Raw genomic sequence first — 16714 nt, 5'->3', positions numbered from 1 at the left:
GTGTGACAGCTAACATGCGAAAAGACGACAATTGCTAAGTGCAAACGACTCTTGTGAAATGTGAAAGACAGTAAAAATGACACATGCCAGAGCAAAGATAACATCAAAACGACACTCATTAGAGCAGTGTTGACAATATCGTCGGTATTCGCAAATATCGCGATATTTTCGGGGAGACAAGATATCACCGAGGAAATATCGTGATATTTTCAGGGAAACGACACTCATTAGAGCAGTGTTGACAATGTCGTCGGTATTCGCAGATATCGCGATATTTTCGGCGAGACAAGATATCACCGAGGAAATATCGCGATATTTTCGGGGATTTCCAAAATATCACTGATATCTCGAGAAAATATCACGCTACGATGCAAAATATCGCCCATGCACAGGAAAAAAATTTATCCCCGAAAATATCGCGATATTTCCAAAATATCGGCGATATCTCGAGAAAATATCGCTCTACGATGCAAAATATTGCCCAAGCACAAAAAAAAAAAAAAAAAATGTCGCCGCGGGCTAGGAAAGGCCAATTTTGCATTTTTTCATTCATTTTCATTTCTAGTTGCTCGAGAAGGAAGGGGAGAGCTATGTGCTTGCTGCCAAGGAGGATTTGAGTGTTGAATAGCCATTATCACATGCAACAACGAAGATTTTGTTGATCTAAGATTGAAGAATAGTGAGACAATTTCATTTCTTCCATTAACAAGTATGTTCAAATAAACCCCTACGTTAATGAATTTTTTGATAGTTTTAGGATTATTTTTGCTCACCTATTTGCCTACAAAAATTTTGCTTGTTTTTTTCCATTTGCTATGCTTTTCATGCCCATAAGCAAATGCAAGGGTTTTCTCCATATTTTGACAGCAAACTCCATTTTTTCTCTAACTTTCAAATGCACCCTCTTATTGTCATTTATGGTTTTTCATTGAATTCACATTGCAAATGATGTAGCAAAAAAATTATTTTGTAAAATGAGGTGGTTATTACTTATTAATTCCAAAAAAAAAAATATTTGGTGCCCGAGGTTTGAGTTAGCTCACTACAAAATTCAAATATGCCAAAAGCCTTGGACCCATTTTGGGAGTATGGGGAGCCTGATGGTGGGACAAATCGAGCATATCTTACATGCAAATTGTGTGGGACCAAGATGATAGGAGGGGTCACACAATTGAAATACCATCTGGTTAGACTCAGTGGACATGATGTTGGGATTTGTACAATTTCTAGTCTGGAGCTTATACAAGTAAGCTCTTGAGGCAATTGATGAAAAAGACAGAAAGAAGGAAGAGACAGAAAGAAACAAGGCTGAACGTGCAGGTAGATCTTTCAGGATATCTTCTCCTGATTTTGATGCTGAGGGTAGTGGGGCTCCACAGCATCACCCGCTAATACTAGTGCGAGGTCATCATTTTTTGTTCCACGAACAGGACATGGATCACAACCTGGCATAAAATCACATGTTAAAAAAAAGGAGAAGCAAGAAGTAGATAGAGTCATGGGAAGGTGTCTTTCCTGGAGCGACTTACCTCTCAGCATCACTAAAACCAATCCATTTTGGCAGCCAATGTGTGATGCTATTGTTGTTGGGGACCCAGGGTACAAAAGTGCTACATATGAGGAGTTGTGGGGGCCAATTCTTCAAGCAGAAAAGCAGGACATCAACTCTAGATTGGCGGAGTTGAAAAAAACATAGGAAGTTACTGAATGCACAGTGATGTCTGATGGTTGGACAGATAAAAAGGGTAGGACCCTTCTAAATTTCTTGGTACATTGTCCTAAAGGTACCATGTTTATTAAATCAGTGGATGCATCAGAACATATCAAAGATGCAGCAACGATATGTGAGTTGTTAAATGGGTTCATTCGGGAGATTGATGTGCAGAATGTGGTGCAATTCATAACATACAATGCAACTAATTATGTGTCTACTGACAAGATGCTTATGGAGAGGCATCGCACATTGTTCTGGACTCCGTGTGCAAAACATTGTCTCGATTTGCTGCTTGAGGATATGGGGACACTCTCCTTCATCAAGGAGGCAGTTGATATGGCACAGCAGCAAATATAGGTCAAACTTCATGAGGAAGTTCACTAGAAACAAGGAGTTGTGGCGTCCTGCGATCACATGTTTTTCCACAAACTTTATTACTCTTCAATCTTTGCTTCGATGTCAGTTCGAGTTGAAGCAAATGTTTGTGTTTGATGACTAGCGTAATTCTGGATACAGCAGGAGACAGGACGGGAAAGCCATTGCAAAAATGGTGTACTCTGAGATGTTTTGGCGTGGAGTAGAAGAAGCATGCTTAGTTAGTGAACCTATAGTAAAGGTTCTCAGATTGGTAGATGCGGAGAAGCCTGCAATGGCTTATTTGTATGAGGCCATGGATAGGGCCAAGGAGGCCATTTGTTCTTATTATGTAGACAAGGGTTCTGCTGGCCTTAATAGGCATATGATGTTATGGGATGTGATTGATAGTCAGTGGACAGTGATGCTTCAGATGCCGAGGTGATGGAAGGGCTCCATTCCTGTATTCATAGGATGGTACCTGATCCTGAGCTTCGTAGCAAAATCAATCACAGGATACAATTTTATCGGGATTGTGTTAGCCTATTTGGCTTTGATGATGCTATTAGAGAAAGGACCCTCTTCATGCCACGTAAGTGACAAGTCATCACTCATTAGAAATTAGAATTTTCAATTTCGAATTTCCTTACTTATAATTCTATTTTTTTTTTAAATTCAATTATGTAACTTTTATTTGAATGTTTAATTATGTTTTAAGTTTTTGAATTATTTATTTCTTTATTTTGTTGTAGATATTTGGTGGCGAAGCTATATGGTGCAAGGGCACCAAATTTGCAGAAATTGGCCATAAGAATCTTGAGTTAGACATGTAGCTCTTCAGGGTGTGAGCGCAATTGGAGTGTATTTGAGAAAATACACACAAAAAAGCGCAACAGGTATAACTTTGAGCTCCAACCTTCAATTGAGCAATTACACTTATTGTAATTTTTAATTTTTAATTTATGACCTTCAAGTGTCAAGAGTCAAGACTCGTTAGTTTTTTTGACACTTTTACAAGTTGGAGTTCGCACGCCTCAATGATTTAGTGTATGTGCATTACAACATCCGACTTCGAGTGAGGCAAATAGAAGCACTAATGGATCCAGATTCCATTTCCTTAGACAATATTGATGTATTGTCTCAGTGGAGGGTGGAGTCTGAGGATCACTTCTTGGAGGAGTCACCTTCATGGTTAGAGCCAGATGATCCATTAGAACAGGGGCACCAAGAGGAGGACTCGGAGGAGGAGCAGCACTAGGAGGAGGAGCAGGACGATGAGGAGGAGGAGGACACTGTGGGAGAATCAACATCAACACCATCTGCTATAGATATAGGAGAGCACAGCTCCATACCTAGCACTCATTATTTGACATTAGGTGCAGAGGCAGGACCAGGGCCTTCTACTACTAGGGACAGGCCTGGCAAACAGCCCATCATGTTTTCCCGTAAAAGGGGGAGAGCGTAGTGATTTCAGATAGATAGCTGCTAGTTTATTTGTTTTGCTACATATAACTCATGATGATGAGACACTTTTATATATGTGATGTTATTTTGTATTGGTTCTCCACATTTGAATCCTTGAATGGACAATTATCAATTTATCAGGGATCAGCACGATTTGGTATCGCCTTTGATGTATCATTTCTATTTGACATCATCTATATCAGTGATTTCTTCATATTTATGTGCCAATGTGTTTATTTCATGTTGTTATTGCTTTATATGTTTAAAAATCTGAAGAAAAAAAATATAATATGCATTTTTTATGCTTGCCGATATTTGCCGATATTGCTGATAAGATGTTTTCTGGACCCTCGCCAATATTTTGTCGATACCGATATTTTCAACATTGCATTAGAGTGAAAGCAAGCGAAAGCGACAACCAAAAACATGAAAACGGCACTCGGGAAAACAAAGGTGCATGGAACCGGCACTTTGCAAAACTCACCGAAATGAAAGTGCAAACGTAGATAGAATGTGAGAAATTGTCGTTATCAGTGCGCACTGACTATCGACATGGATTGGACATCGCACAGGCACAATCTTGATGGAACGTGCTATGCTTGTCCAAGCTTGCATAAAAGAATGCGCTCATGCACTTGTTACAGACTGAGCATGTGTGAGCAAGTGACTTTGACAATTCCAATCCCTTCTCCAAGAAGTAACTACAGAACGACTAAATTGCAAAATCCACAATAGGCTCCAAAATCCAAGTATAAGAAAAATTTTGGAGGGTGTTTGTCGCAGCGACAACAGGGGGCAACTTGATGTTGCATCTTGTCCACCTCCTGATCAAACACCTCAAGTAAGTTTAATGCAACCTACCGGAACTTAAACTCTTACTAGGGCCCCGTTCCCAGGATTGGCTAATACTTCTTAGAACCTTGCTTATGGCAGTGTACCTTAGATTCCCTCCTCTCAACCTATTCAAGGTGTACCACAGATTCCTTTTGGTCAACCTGTTCAGGGTGCACCTCAGATTCCTACTGGTCAACTTATTCAAGGTACACCTCAAATACCTATTGGGAAACTTGTTCAAGGTATACCTCAAATGCCATATCAAGGTTATCCTCAAATGAAAACAGGTCAACCTTTCCAAGGAGTTCCACTTATAGCTCAACCTGCTCCAGGATACCCTAGATTTCCTCCTCTGACTTTTCCTGGTAGAATGTAGATGCCTATGGTGCAACCTATTCCAGGATATCTCAAGTATCCTCCGACAATTGGAATTTATCCACAAGGCTACTCGTATCATCGGCCTGATTTCAATATGCAATTACCATTTCTTTCTAAGTTAGATTTACCACACTTGTCTCAACATACCAATGATATGATTTATCACCACCCTTTTATGCTTGGCTATTCCTGCAAAGCTACCAAGCGATATACCAATATTCTCCCTTGGTCGCTCCCCCAACCCAACATTTCTCCACTTCTACTTCATCGAGATTACTTCTAGTATCTAGCCACATCATATGGTATTATTGCTATGGTACTTGTCCAAGAAGACGATTCGAGTGATGAACATGTGATATACTATCTTAGTACAAATCATACCACTTCTGAAATGAAGTATTTATATGTGGAAAAATTGGCCTTGGAAGCATTCAAGTTGTCCAACGATTGCGTCACTACACTTTGTTACACAAAACCACTTTGATTTCTAATTGTAACCCCATGCAATATATTCTCACTCAACAATTACTTGGGGGTAAATATTCGAAATGGATTGTAATTCTTCAAGAACTTGATTTGGAATTCAAATCATCCAAATCTATGAAATCTTTGGTTTATGCTCAACTAATATGTGACCTTTCCTACACTCATACAAAAATGGTGGCAAAAGATTCTATGCTTGATGAATTTATACTTTTTATCTGTTCCTCAAATCCATGGTATGTGGATATTATTGTTTAACTCTAAACTCAAAACTTTCGACTCGAATTATCTTGTACCAAACATCGTTGGATCCAATAACCAAACCCAACAATATCATATTGTTGGCAATACCCTTAATCGTCGTTGTGTCAAACTAGTTTTTCAACAATGTTTAACACACGAAGAAGCTGAAAAAGTTTTCAATGACTGCCATGTTGGAGCATGTGGTGGTTATATGCCCGCATATGCCACTACCCAAAAGATCCTGCGTACCAAATATTTTTGGCATTGTCAAATATATAATCGTAAAACGTGTGCACCTACGGCTCCACTCCATCCTATAGTCATTTTTAGCCCTTTTGCAAAATGGGGCCTTGATTTCATGACATGTGACCCACACTCACTTGGGGTGCATGGGTATATTATGGTTACAACCGATTATTTTACCAAATTGGTTGAGGCCATGCCTACATTCAATAACGACGGAGAAATTGTTGTCATATTCGTATTCAACCATGTAACCACTAGATTCGGTGTTACTCAAGCCATCGATAGTGACCATGGCATCCATTTTCGAAATTTTATAATGTTGGAACTAATTGCCAAGTTGGGTTTATGCTATGATAGCTCAACTCCTCCTTATCCACGGGCCAACGGCCAAATATAAGTTGTAAACAAAGTTTTGACTACCATACGGACAAGGATTCATAAAACGAATTGGCATCTCATGCTTTTTTAAACATTACGAGTATACCACACCTTAGCAAAAACGGATACCAAATTTACACCTTTTCAACTTTTATAAAGTTTGGAAGTTGTCTTACCAATTGAATGTGAAATTCCATCCCTGAAGCTAGCCATTGAATTACTCCTTGCTACTTCTGCCAAGGAAAATTATTTTTTGTATTTAGCACGTATAAATGAGACTCTTCGAGATGCCACTCTGGTTAACAAGGCCCATAAAAAAATATTAAAGCACACTTTGAGATAAATGTTAATCCTTGAGTTTTTTCTAAAGGTGACTTGGTTTTTTATATGATTAAGAGCATAATGCTAATTCTTGAGTTTTTTTCTGAAGGTGACTTGTTCTTTTATATGATCAAGAGCACAATAAGCTAGGAGCTGGTAGATTGAAGCCTATCTGGCATAGCCCTTACATCGTCAACCGTGTACTTGAAAAAGGTGTCAATGAGTTGATGGATTGCGATGGAATTGCTTTGTCTAAGTCCAAAAATGGTTTTATCTTAAAATGTACTATGCTTAGGTTTTCTACATGTACCATAGTGTTTTGTGTGTTGCATTTTTGGTTTTTTTGAATGATTTTTGCCTCTGTTGCTTATCTCGTGTTATACTTGGTTTGTAAATATCAATGTTCCCTTTACCTTATGTTGGCTTTGCTAATGGTGCTAGCCTTGGTACTCAAAATCCTTTCTCTTCTGCATTGGCAATCTATATGCCTAATGATGAGTTAGTGAGTCTACCTGGGATATGTCTGCATCGTACAACTAACAACATTGTGGAATATAGTGCAGTAATTGGACTATTATTCGATGCCATTGTTTTTGGTATTCGTTATTTAGTTGTTAGACTAGATTCTCAGCTCATAGTACTACAACTAAGTAATGTTTATTTTGTCAAAAGTCCCTCAATTGTAAGAATGTTTTTAAAGGTTCATCTCTTGGAAAGAGAATTTGACTACTTAAAATATCAACACATTCCGAGAAGCATTAGCAGACAATATATTAGATAGACATTTGCAGAATTTGTAAAAAACAATAACATGCATACATTGTACAAAGATAAATAGCTCAAATAGAAACCGTTTCCATACATAGTTTTTGCAAAGAGTTTTACAACAAAAAGTGTTCAAGGCACATGAGGCTTCCAACCTTTATTTATCTCATATATGTCAATAGTACCAAAACCAAAATCCAACCCTAAATGCATAATTCCTAGGCATGATGCTCATGGTAACAAACTACAGCCCATGCTACTCGCTGAAGCAACCAACTTATTTGTCAAGGTACTCCTACATTTTGTCCCTGGTAACAGAGAGGGATATCATCAATATGTGAATCGGGAATGCCTCAAGTAAGACCCTCAAGGTTTTGCTCAATTTCTCCAAGTGCCTTAGTTGCTTCTAGATTATGTTCACCTATCTCAACCTATTGTTGGTCACACCTTGAAGTAGGTTGCATTCTAGCTGGTCGTATTGGTCTTGCATTTGCATGATAATTTAATGTTAACCTTGGCACGAAATCCAAAATGCATAAAAATCAAATATGTTAAAAAAACAACAAAAAAGGGAGTCTTTTACCTGATTCATCCCACTACATTCCCTCAAGAAGTACTAATTATGGATCTCCTCTGAAGTTAGTCCCTGCATATGGGTAATCCTCAATCATGATGATTTGTTGGAGTAGCCACATGAAGAAAGTATGATTGAAGGACATCATTTCGCCACCACCATGGTGTGCCATCAAATCTACCCATCTCCTCATATGAGGCTCTCTCGGTCCAAGAATCTCCACTTTTACCCTCTAAGAACAAAGTTGTGGTACTTTCTCAAGGGAAAAAGACACAAGATCAAATTCTAACCAAAGTGTTTCATTCGACTCATTTTGCATCTCGTAAGTTGTTCTTTCTTATTAACTAAGAGCCCCTCACACCAATTGAACAATGTTTGACTCCATGCAATCAAGGGCATACTAGATTTGGGCCTTTGTGGCCAAGTGTGGAGTCATGCTCCCAACAACACAGATGATAATGAACAAAATGGTTTTCAGTGGAAGCTCTCTTGTCCTTAATTTCAATCTTTCCATTGTTAATCTTTCATGCTCCGGTAACAAAATATTCAATGACATAGTAGTCAGTGAGTTTAGCACCACCTCTATGGCCGACTAGTGAAACCTTGGCTCCTCTCTATGATAGTCCAGTTAAGAAATAAATATCTTCTACCTCATGATGAGAGTGTGAGAGCCAATCTGAAAATTTTGTTCATTTATATCCCATGTTCTTACCAAATAATCAAGAAGTTCTAACTGCGCTCTCATCCCTAGGATTATGGGGAATTTTGCTAGCGCACATTCTCAGAATGCCAACGTGGTGTTGGCATCAATAGCTGCAATGAGGTCATATGCCTCATGCTCTCTCTCTCTCTCTCTCTCTCTCTCTCTCTCCCCATTCCAACAGCGAAAAAACCTGTTAATAGCAAGGGGAAAACATGTTAGATAACAAACAATAAAAATTTCGAGTTATTTATATTAAAATTTTAAAAAAATGTGTGCCTTTCGCAACTATCGTAGTTGTCTTTTAGTGATAGTGTGATTTTGTCGCAAGTATCTTTTAAAGAGTGATTATGTCGAAATTGTGCCTATCCGAACATTACAAAGTTTCCTTTTTATTTCTTTTTCGAACTCTTTAAACGTGAAAAAGAAGTCTAGTTATCCCTTCATTGGACTCGTAAAATGTAAACAACATAGGACTCATCCATCATTGATGAGATCAAAGCACTCCTTCCTAGGGTTCTTTAAAAATACTCAAAGGACTCATCCGAAGGATGAGCTTATACTTCGAGCATATGTTATCCTCCTCAAGCTTGTGTAAAAATAAAGAGGTACTTGCAAGAAATGGCAAGCGAAATTGAGAAAGAAGTATATAAATTACGTAGTTGCAAAGCAACAAGTCACTCTTGAACATGACACTTTCTCACTCTTCGTGTAAGGATTGGGAAATCCACTTGTCTCTCTATTGATCATGCCTCATTGAAATTCTTCAAACTGGTCTTTGATCCCATTTTGATTCAAGTGTTACCAAGTTGTTGTCGTGTCATCAATATGTTCAATAGAAATTCAACCTAAGTCAAACACTTTTGCAATCCTTAAAGCCTTCAATCACATCAACCATCCTTGAGTCTTTCCTAAATCACTCCTATTTTGTTCTAGTTCAAATCTTGACACATTTTTTGTGTTGTTAAAGGGGAATACATCAAGGCCCTCGTGTGACGGATCACTTCCTAATACCTATCGACTTCAGCACATTATCTAGGAAATATTTAGAAACTTTTTAGTACCTTGGAACTTGCATGCAACAATGGCAGGATCCTTACTTCAGACAACAAGTTTATATGATTGACCATCGATCAAATGATTCTACGGGTGTTCAACTTCAGATCATTTCTTCACACTCCATAGAATGTACTAGAGTGCTTTGAGAGCCATTGTCATTATTGGGGGTTCCTCTCACATCTGTTAATGGTCCTCATCATTGACCAGTAATCAAATGGTTTCTAGCACATTTGACTTCAATCGACTTCTCCAACTCTGCCCTTTGCTCTGCAATAGAGGAGCTATTGCACAAATCTAGGCTCCAATGCATTGCTGCAACATCTGCCCACTAATTAGGGCATCTGACAGTCCGTGTTAGCCTTATCTCTTGGCAGTTACAATCCTCCAAATCTAGTCCTCTCTTAGGACACCATCCTCCTAGCAACTCTCATCAACAAGAGAGCACATCCTCCAACATATTGTTGGTCTGCTCTTGTCCTTGGGATCTGTGTATGCGTAGAACTGATTAGGTCACACTTACGCAACCCAAAAACATTGTCGAACCACTGTGTTGCCCTTCTAGACTGTTGCCTTCCTTCGTTGTGCTTACCAATCCTTTCCTTGCATTGTCATGGACCTTAGGCACCTCCACAAGGCATCCTACAACTCACAAATTACCCACAGCTCTGGAATCTGACTTCTAAAAGGGTTAGTACCCCTGTTCCACCTACGTTAAGTTTGGAGAGGCTACGACTAGGGAAGAGGAGCCTTGCCAGCCCTCTCGGCCCACACAAACAGTCCTCCACAACTTGTTGTAGATACAGCTCCCTCTGCAACCCAAAACAAGTACTAAACGCAATATAAAATAGACACATAACAGCTCTTACATCTCCTTATGCTTGAGGCCTAACTCATCAAGGAAACCCGCATCCAATCATGTCCTTAACTTGTCTTTCAAGCCTACTTCTTGTCTACCTTCGAACCCTAGTCATCTATGACCTATCTTCATTAGAATTCTGCACCAAAACAGTGAAGGATCCTCCTCCTTGCTTCCTCGATAGTCTGCGCCAAATCCGCACTAGTTTCATAGGTGTCTTGATGGGTTGCTCACTTGGATGGGTGAGGAATGAGGCTCCTCATTCCTTTATATAGTGTTCCTTAGGCTAACGTCGAGCCCCTCCAAGGATCTCTACAAGTGAAGCCAACTTGTTTTCCTTGGGACAAGTAGCCCACATAACCTTAAAAAATTCATAACTTGATTTCTACAACTCATAATTGAGTGATTCCACTTGCATCTTTCTTGTCTCGATGTCCTCTATCATCTCATCCCATCACGTGTAGAAATATAGTCACAGTTTTGGCCCAAATCCCGATGGATGCAAAACTCCAATCTTGGATTCCAGGCCCACAAGTTACTCTTGCGGTGCTTTGCCCTCCAATCCCTAAACCCTAGGGCTTCGAGTACCTCCCAAGCTACTCAAAAATCAACACTCCCTCTTAGTTAGGGAGGTACTTCCAAGTCTAGGAAGTAGCCATCATCATCTCCAACGACACTAGCCCATCTGGCATCCATCACTACATTATACCCTGTAGAATGAATCCAACAATCTCAATAGTGCCTATGCCTCATCACATCTGAACCTGAAGATCCCAAACCTCCATAGGGCTACTCCCCCTGAGGCTAGGCTCCCTCTGGGCCTACACGATCGCCATTGGCTCAGTTCTGAAAGCACTCATCCTCTTGGAACAAAGACTAATCGTGCAAATCCCTCCAATCTCAAATATGCAACACCATGATCCGATGAAGACTCTAGCCTGCCAATATCCAATCCATCACATGAAGTCATCTCGGTCAACCTGAACTCATACATGCCAAAGAAACCCTCGAGTTGTCCCAAGCATCTTTGACAAATCAACGGAAGTCCATGATCAACAATATGCCCTACAACAAACTGTTTTTCGCGAGGCTCACCACCAATCCACTAGAACTCCCAGCCAATCTTGCTACCAAGCAAGTCAAGACCACATCTCCATGTCTTCAACTGAACCCTTTGCTCCATGATCTAGATACCCACAACTCCCTCTGAGTTGTTACATTGGGTACACTCTGATTCAGTGTCCCTCAAAGTAGCTCAGATACGCTCTGATACCATGTTGAATTTCCACGATCTTGGGTCTCGGATAGAATCTTAAAATATCTTATACTACAAAACCAAGAATCTCAATGATACTACTTTGCATAGCAGAATATAAATAGCAATAAATCACACATGCACAGGATATAGACAACTTTTTACACTTTTCAACCCAACTTCGTTATATTAAACAACATATAATACAACAGACTAGGGCTCCCGTACCAGGGATAATGGCCCTCATACATCCCACTAGTAGAAGAATACAAAGTAGGGCTTGGTGTCAATCCATCAACAACCAATCTACCCTCAACAAGATACTTTGACCATCTGGCTGTCGCATGCTCTCTCAGCTCCTCTCGGACGTACCCTCTAATTGCCTAGTCCTTTAGCTCCCGATCTGCAGCTCCTACCTCTATCAATGCTCCAAGTCTATCTAGCCACTGAACCTCGACTATCAATCTACTCTCTAACTGTGCCTTAGTCCATCGAGGCCACAACACATCGAGACTTCTGTCAAGTTGTTCACATCTCCACTTGTGAACAACTCTCAATTGCCCACTACTACTCCTCAACTACTCAAGGACTTGAGCCCACTATGGTCGTCTTGCGCTGCTCCGATGAAGACCAACATACGACACGACAGTTGCCACCTATCACTGCAAGATGTCCATCTCCCACAATGAACAAGGGCTAGGGGGACTGCCAATCTTCTGCTATAGATGTCCTTCTCCACATACAAGTCTTGGGCTCCACAAACTACTCTTGGTTTATTAGACCCTTGAGCTCAACAACTGCCTCTCTCGGAACTACCTTTTTCCATCAAGGTGTTGCTCATCGAACTCCAACTTGGACACTATCACGATGTTCTCCAGCAGACCATAAGTGCCCAATCCACATTCACACTTGGTCCACTTTCACACTGCCCTCCAACATTCCACGAGTGACCAAGTCCACATTGTAGCATATGTACCTAGTTAGGGCATCCTCACACCTAGGAGACCCTTACACACAGCTGCCAACAAACTTCTCCAACTTTGCCCTTTGCTCTGCAATAGAGGAGCTATTGCACAAATCTAGGCTCCAACGTACTGTTGCAACATCTGCCCACTAATTAGGGCATTTGACAGTCTATGTCAGCCCTATCTCTTGGCCGCTACAATCCTCCAAATCTAGTGCTCTCTTAGGAAACCATCCTCCTAGCAACTCTCATCAACAAGGGAGCACATCCTCCAACATACTGTTGGTTTGCTCTTGTCCTTGGGATCTGTGTATGCGTAGAACTGATTAGGGCACACTTCAACAACCCAAAACCACTGTGTTGCCCTTCTAGACTGTTGCCTTCGTTCACTGTCCTTACCAATCCTTTCCTCGCATTGTCATGGACCTTGGGCACCTCCACAAGGCCTCCTACAGCTCACAGATTACCCATAGCTCTAGAATTTGTCTTCTAGAAGGGTTAGTACCCATGTTCCACCTACGTTAAGTTTGGAGAGGTTGCAGCTAGGGAAGAGGAGCCTTGCCATCTCTCTCGGCCTACACAAACAATCCTCCACAACTTGATGTAGATACAGCTCCCTCTGTGGCCCAGAACAAATACTAAACGCGCTATAAAATATACACAGAACAGCCCTTACCTCTCCTTACGCTTGCGGCCTAGCTCAGCAAGGAAACCCGCTTACAATCCTATCCTTAACTTGTCTTTCAGGCCTGCTTCTTGTCTACCTTTGGACCCTAGTCATCTACGGCCTATCTTCATCAGAATTCCACACCAAAACAATGAACAATCCTCATCCTTGCTTCCTCGCGAGTTTGCCCCAAATCCACACAAGTTTCAGAGGTGTCTTGATGTGTTGCTCACTTGGATGGGTGAGTAATGAGGCTCCTCCTCATTCCTTTATATAGTGTTCCTTAGGCTAACGTCCAGCCCCTCCAAGGGATCTCTACAAGTGAAGCCGACTTGTTTTCCTTAGGACAAGTAGCCCACATAACCTTAAAAAATTCATAACTTGATTTCTACAAGTTATAATTAAGTGATTCCACTTGCATCTTTCTTGTCCCAATGTCCTCTATCATCTCAACCCATCACATGTAGAAATTTAGTCACAATTTTAGCCCCAATCCCGATGGGTTCCAGGCCCACAAGTGACTCTTGTGGCGCTTTGCCCTCCAATCCCTGAACCCTAGGGCTTGGAGTACCTCCCAAGCTACTCAAAAATCAACCGTAATCACAGTAGGGCAGCAGCACCCTACCGCAGTCATATGCCCCATTTTCAACATCCATTCTGTAGCTATATCTTGGACAGCAAGCTGTGGTTACCATCAGGAAGGGCAGTCACACACCTGTTATCTAAACCTGCCGATTACTTTCTGGACAGTTGGACTCCTGTGCAGTAAGCTTGAGTAGCATAACTGTACTGGTGGTTTTGGATAGGATACATTTACTGTTGTGGGCAACTAGCCCTAGCTCCTGTGGTTTTGAGAAGAATTGTATTGCTGTTCAGTGTTGACAGTCAATAGATTATTCATGCATGCCTACCGTTTCTGTTGAAAGATATTTTATATTCGTATATTACATAGATAAATGCCCACTGTTGTATGAATGAACAAATTATGTTGTTGGAAACCCCAGCCAGCATAGAAACCCTAAGGGAAAAAATTTCCTTGGGATTTACAAGATGAACATGCACCAGTAATGAAAACACATGGTGCAGTTCACCATAGAAAGCACAGGTTGCCCTGGCAAGAAAAAATGCAGCAAATCATAGTCAGGAGTGTCAATATTGTCCAAACCAAATAGGATACAGCAAGCACAATGTCTAACTACCATGGAATTGGAAACGGATGTGCATATAACAAACATCCAATATCAGAATAAGATACAAGAAGATTGCTGAGCACATTGATTTAAATTTCTGCGCATGTTTCTTATTTGTTTTCTACCAAATAGCTGCAGTAAACTTCTATACCTGTATATAACCTATACCTACTTCAAAGATTGCTATCATTCCTCAAAATGGCATTAAAGTCAAGCCAGCAGCAGTTCCTTCTCGAATCTCAACCATCTAAAATCAGATTTATGCTAAGTCATTTACCTAGGACTTCCCCACTAATGGCCACAGAACAATATGTTTACTCTATTAAACAATTTCACTTTCTTGAGACTCTCTGCACAATCACTGTAAGTCCATTCTCCAAGTTATCATATCTGACATGAAATAGGCAAACCTATTACACTCCCGTTATTGTGGCAATGTTGTACCACAACTTCAATTGAGAATCGTGATAACTCCACTTTATTGGATCAAGGGATCAATACAACACGTATCCTGACTTGTGCATTCTTAAATTATTTCCTTTCCAAAATCAAACTTACTTTAATTTTCTACAAGCAAAGTCGTTGAGAATTGCTGGCAGTACAAGATCAACTGAACTAGACTGCACAACTCAACGCACTAGAAACCATCATGATGTGCTTGTCACAAAACTGGCAGTTAAACCCACCAGTTGCAATCACTGGTTTTCAAAACAGAACATGAAGTTGAGTCAAATATTGTCACTACAGAGTAAATCAACTGCAACCCCTGAAATTTTAATGTAAAGAGCCATAACATGTACACTACCTCATTCAGGAATGAGGTGAACTCAGTTTTTGGGTGCACTTTCTCAGAACCAAGACCAGAATGTGGACTACACTCCCCACTTTCAATACTCTCCATACAATTTTTCTGCAAAAACAAGACACCAATACCAGATCAACTGCGTTAATTCAGAAAAATTAATAAACCAGAAGAAAAGGAAAAAAACAGAAAAAGTTTGAAATTATAATATTTAGATACCACAAGGAAAACAACACAAAACATCCGAAATAATCTAGTACAAAAGAAAGAGCTTGTAGAAGATGGAAGGTCGCAACAATCATAAAAATGTTTACAAATGTATGATAACAACAGGTACAAATTCTGAAGCTGGTATAATTGTTTACAACAAAGTTCCATATTTAACTTTTCATGTCATAATCCAACAAGCAGCATAACAGTAGATGGAATCAGCTTTGCGTCTCAATAAGGAGAGAGAGTTTCTACGGTCCTTACAGCTAAAATCCCTAGGACCCCTCTTCTTATAATCCCCATGGTAACATTGCTAATAACCCCTAATACCTCTATGGTCCATGTGCTAAGAACCCAATACCAGATCAACTGCGTTAATTCAGAAAAATTAATAAACCAGAAGAAAAGGAAAAAAACAGAAAAAGTTTGAAATTATAATATTTAGATACCACAAGGAAAACAACACAAAACATCCGAAATAATCTAGTACAAAAGAAAGAGCTTGTAGAAGATGGAAGGTCGCAACAATCATAAAAATGTTTACAAATGTATGATAACAACAGGTACAAATTCTGAAGCTGGTATAATTGTTTACAACAAAGTTCCATATTTAACTTTTCATGTCATAATTCAACAAGCAGCATAACAGTAGATGGAATCAGCTTTGCGTCTCAATAAGGAGAGAGAGTTTCTACGGTCCTTACAGCTAAAATCCCTAGGACCCCTCTTCTTATAATCCCCATGGTAACATTGCTAATAACCCCTAATACCTCTATGGTCCATGTGCCAAGAACCCAAATGGAATAACCCCTATGGTACCTATGCTAATAACTCCTATTTCCTAACACCTAGACACTAACATCCCCATTGTGCACCCTGCTAATAACCACCATGGTACTCGCTCTCACAGCTCTTCCAGTTCATGTGATAATAACCTATGTTGGCCCTTTGCTAATAACACATATACCCTGTGTAACTATGTGGTCCCTCCGATGATACTTGTGCTATCATCCCTTGTAGCCCTGATGGTACACCAAGAATAATGGCCCCTATGTTCGCCACAAAAACCACTAACACTTTTATGGCTCCTATCATGTGATAATTATGATAACAGTGTAGCCTCTCTGATCCTTGTATTACATGAACTAGTAACCCCTATAACCCCACCAATTGCAATCATTTGTTTTCAAAAAAGCCAAAAAATTTAAGTCAAATACTGTCAGCGACTAAATCACCTACAACCTCACAAATTTTAAT

General features: G+C 40.1%; 1 pseudogene across 1 annotated transcript in view; it reads right to left on the bottom strand.

The window, feature by feature from the left end:
- The window catches only part of LOC149252897 (inactive poly [ADP-ribose] polymerase RCD1-like), a 70711-nt pseudogene that overhangs the window by 20128 nt on the left and 33869 nt on the right, over positions 1–16714 (bottom strand). Inside the window, exon 10 of the transcript XR_016265463.1 lies at positions 15251–15355. The product of XR_016265463.1 is annotated as an inactive poly [ADP-ribose] polymerase RCD1-like (transcript). The remainder of the gene's footprint in view (positions 1–15250; positions 15356–16714) is intronic.

Source organism: Pinus tabuliformis, chromosome 7 (assembly GCF_031772625.1).
Source record: "Pinus tabuliformis cultivar Carrire ecotype Pingquan chromosome 7, CPIR1, whole genome shotgun sequence".
NCBI lineage: Eukaryota > Viridiplantae > Streptophyta > Pinopsida > Pinales > Pinaceae > Pinus > Pinus tabuliformis.
The sequence above is the reverse complement of the archived record's forward strand: the minus strand, read 5'-3'. Positions and strand labels throughout refer to the sequence as shown.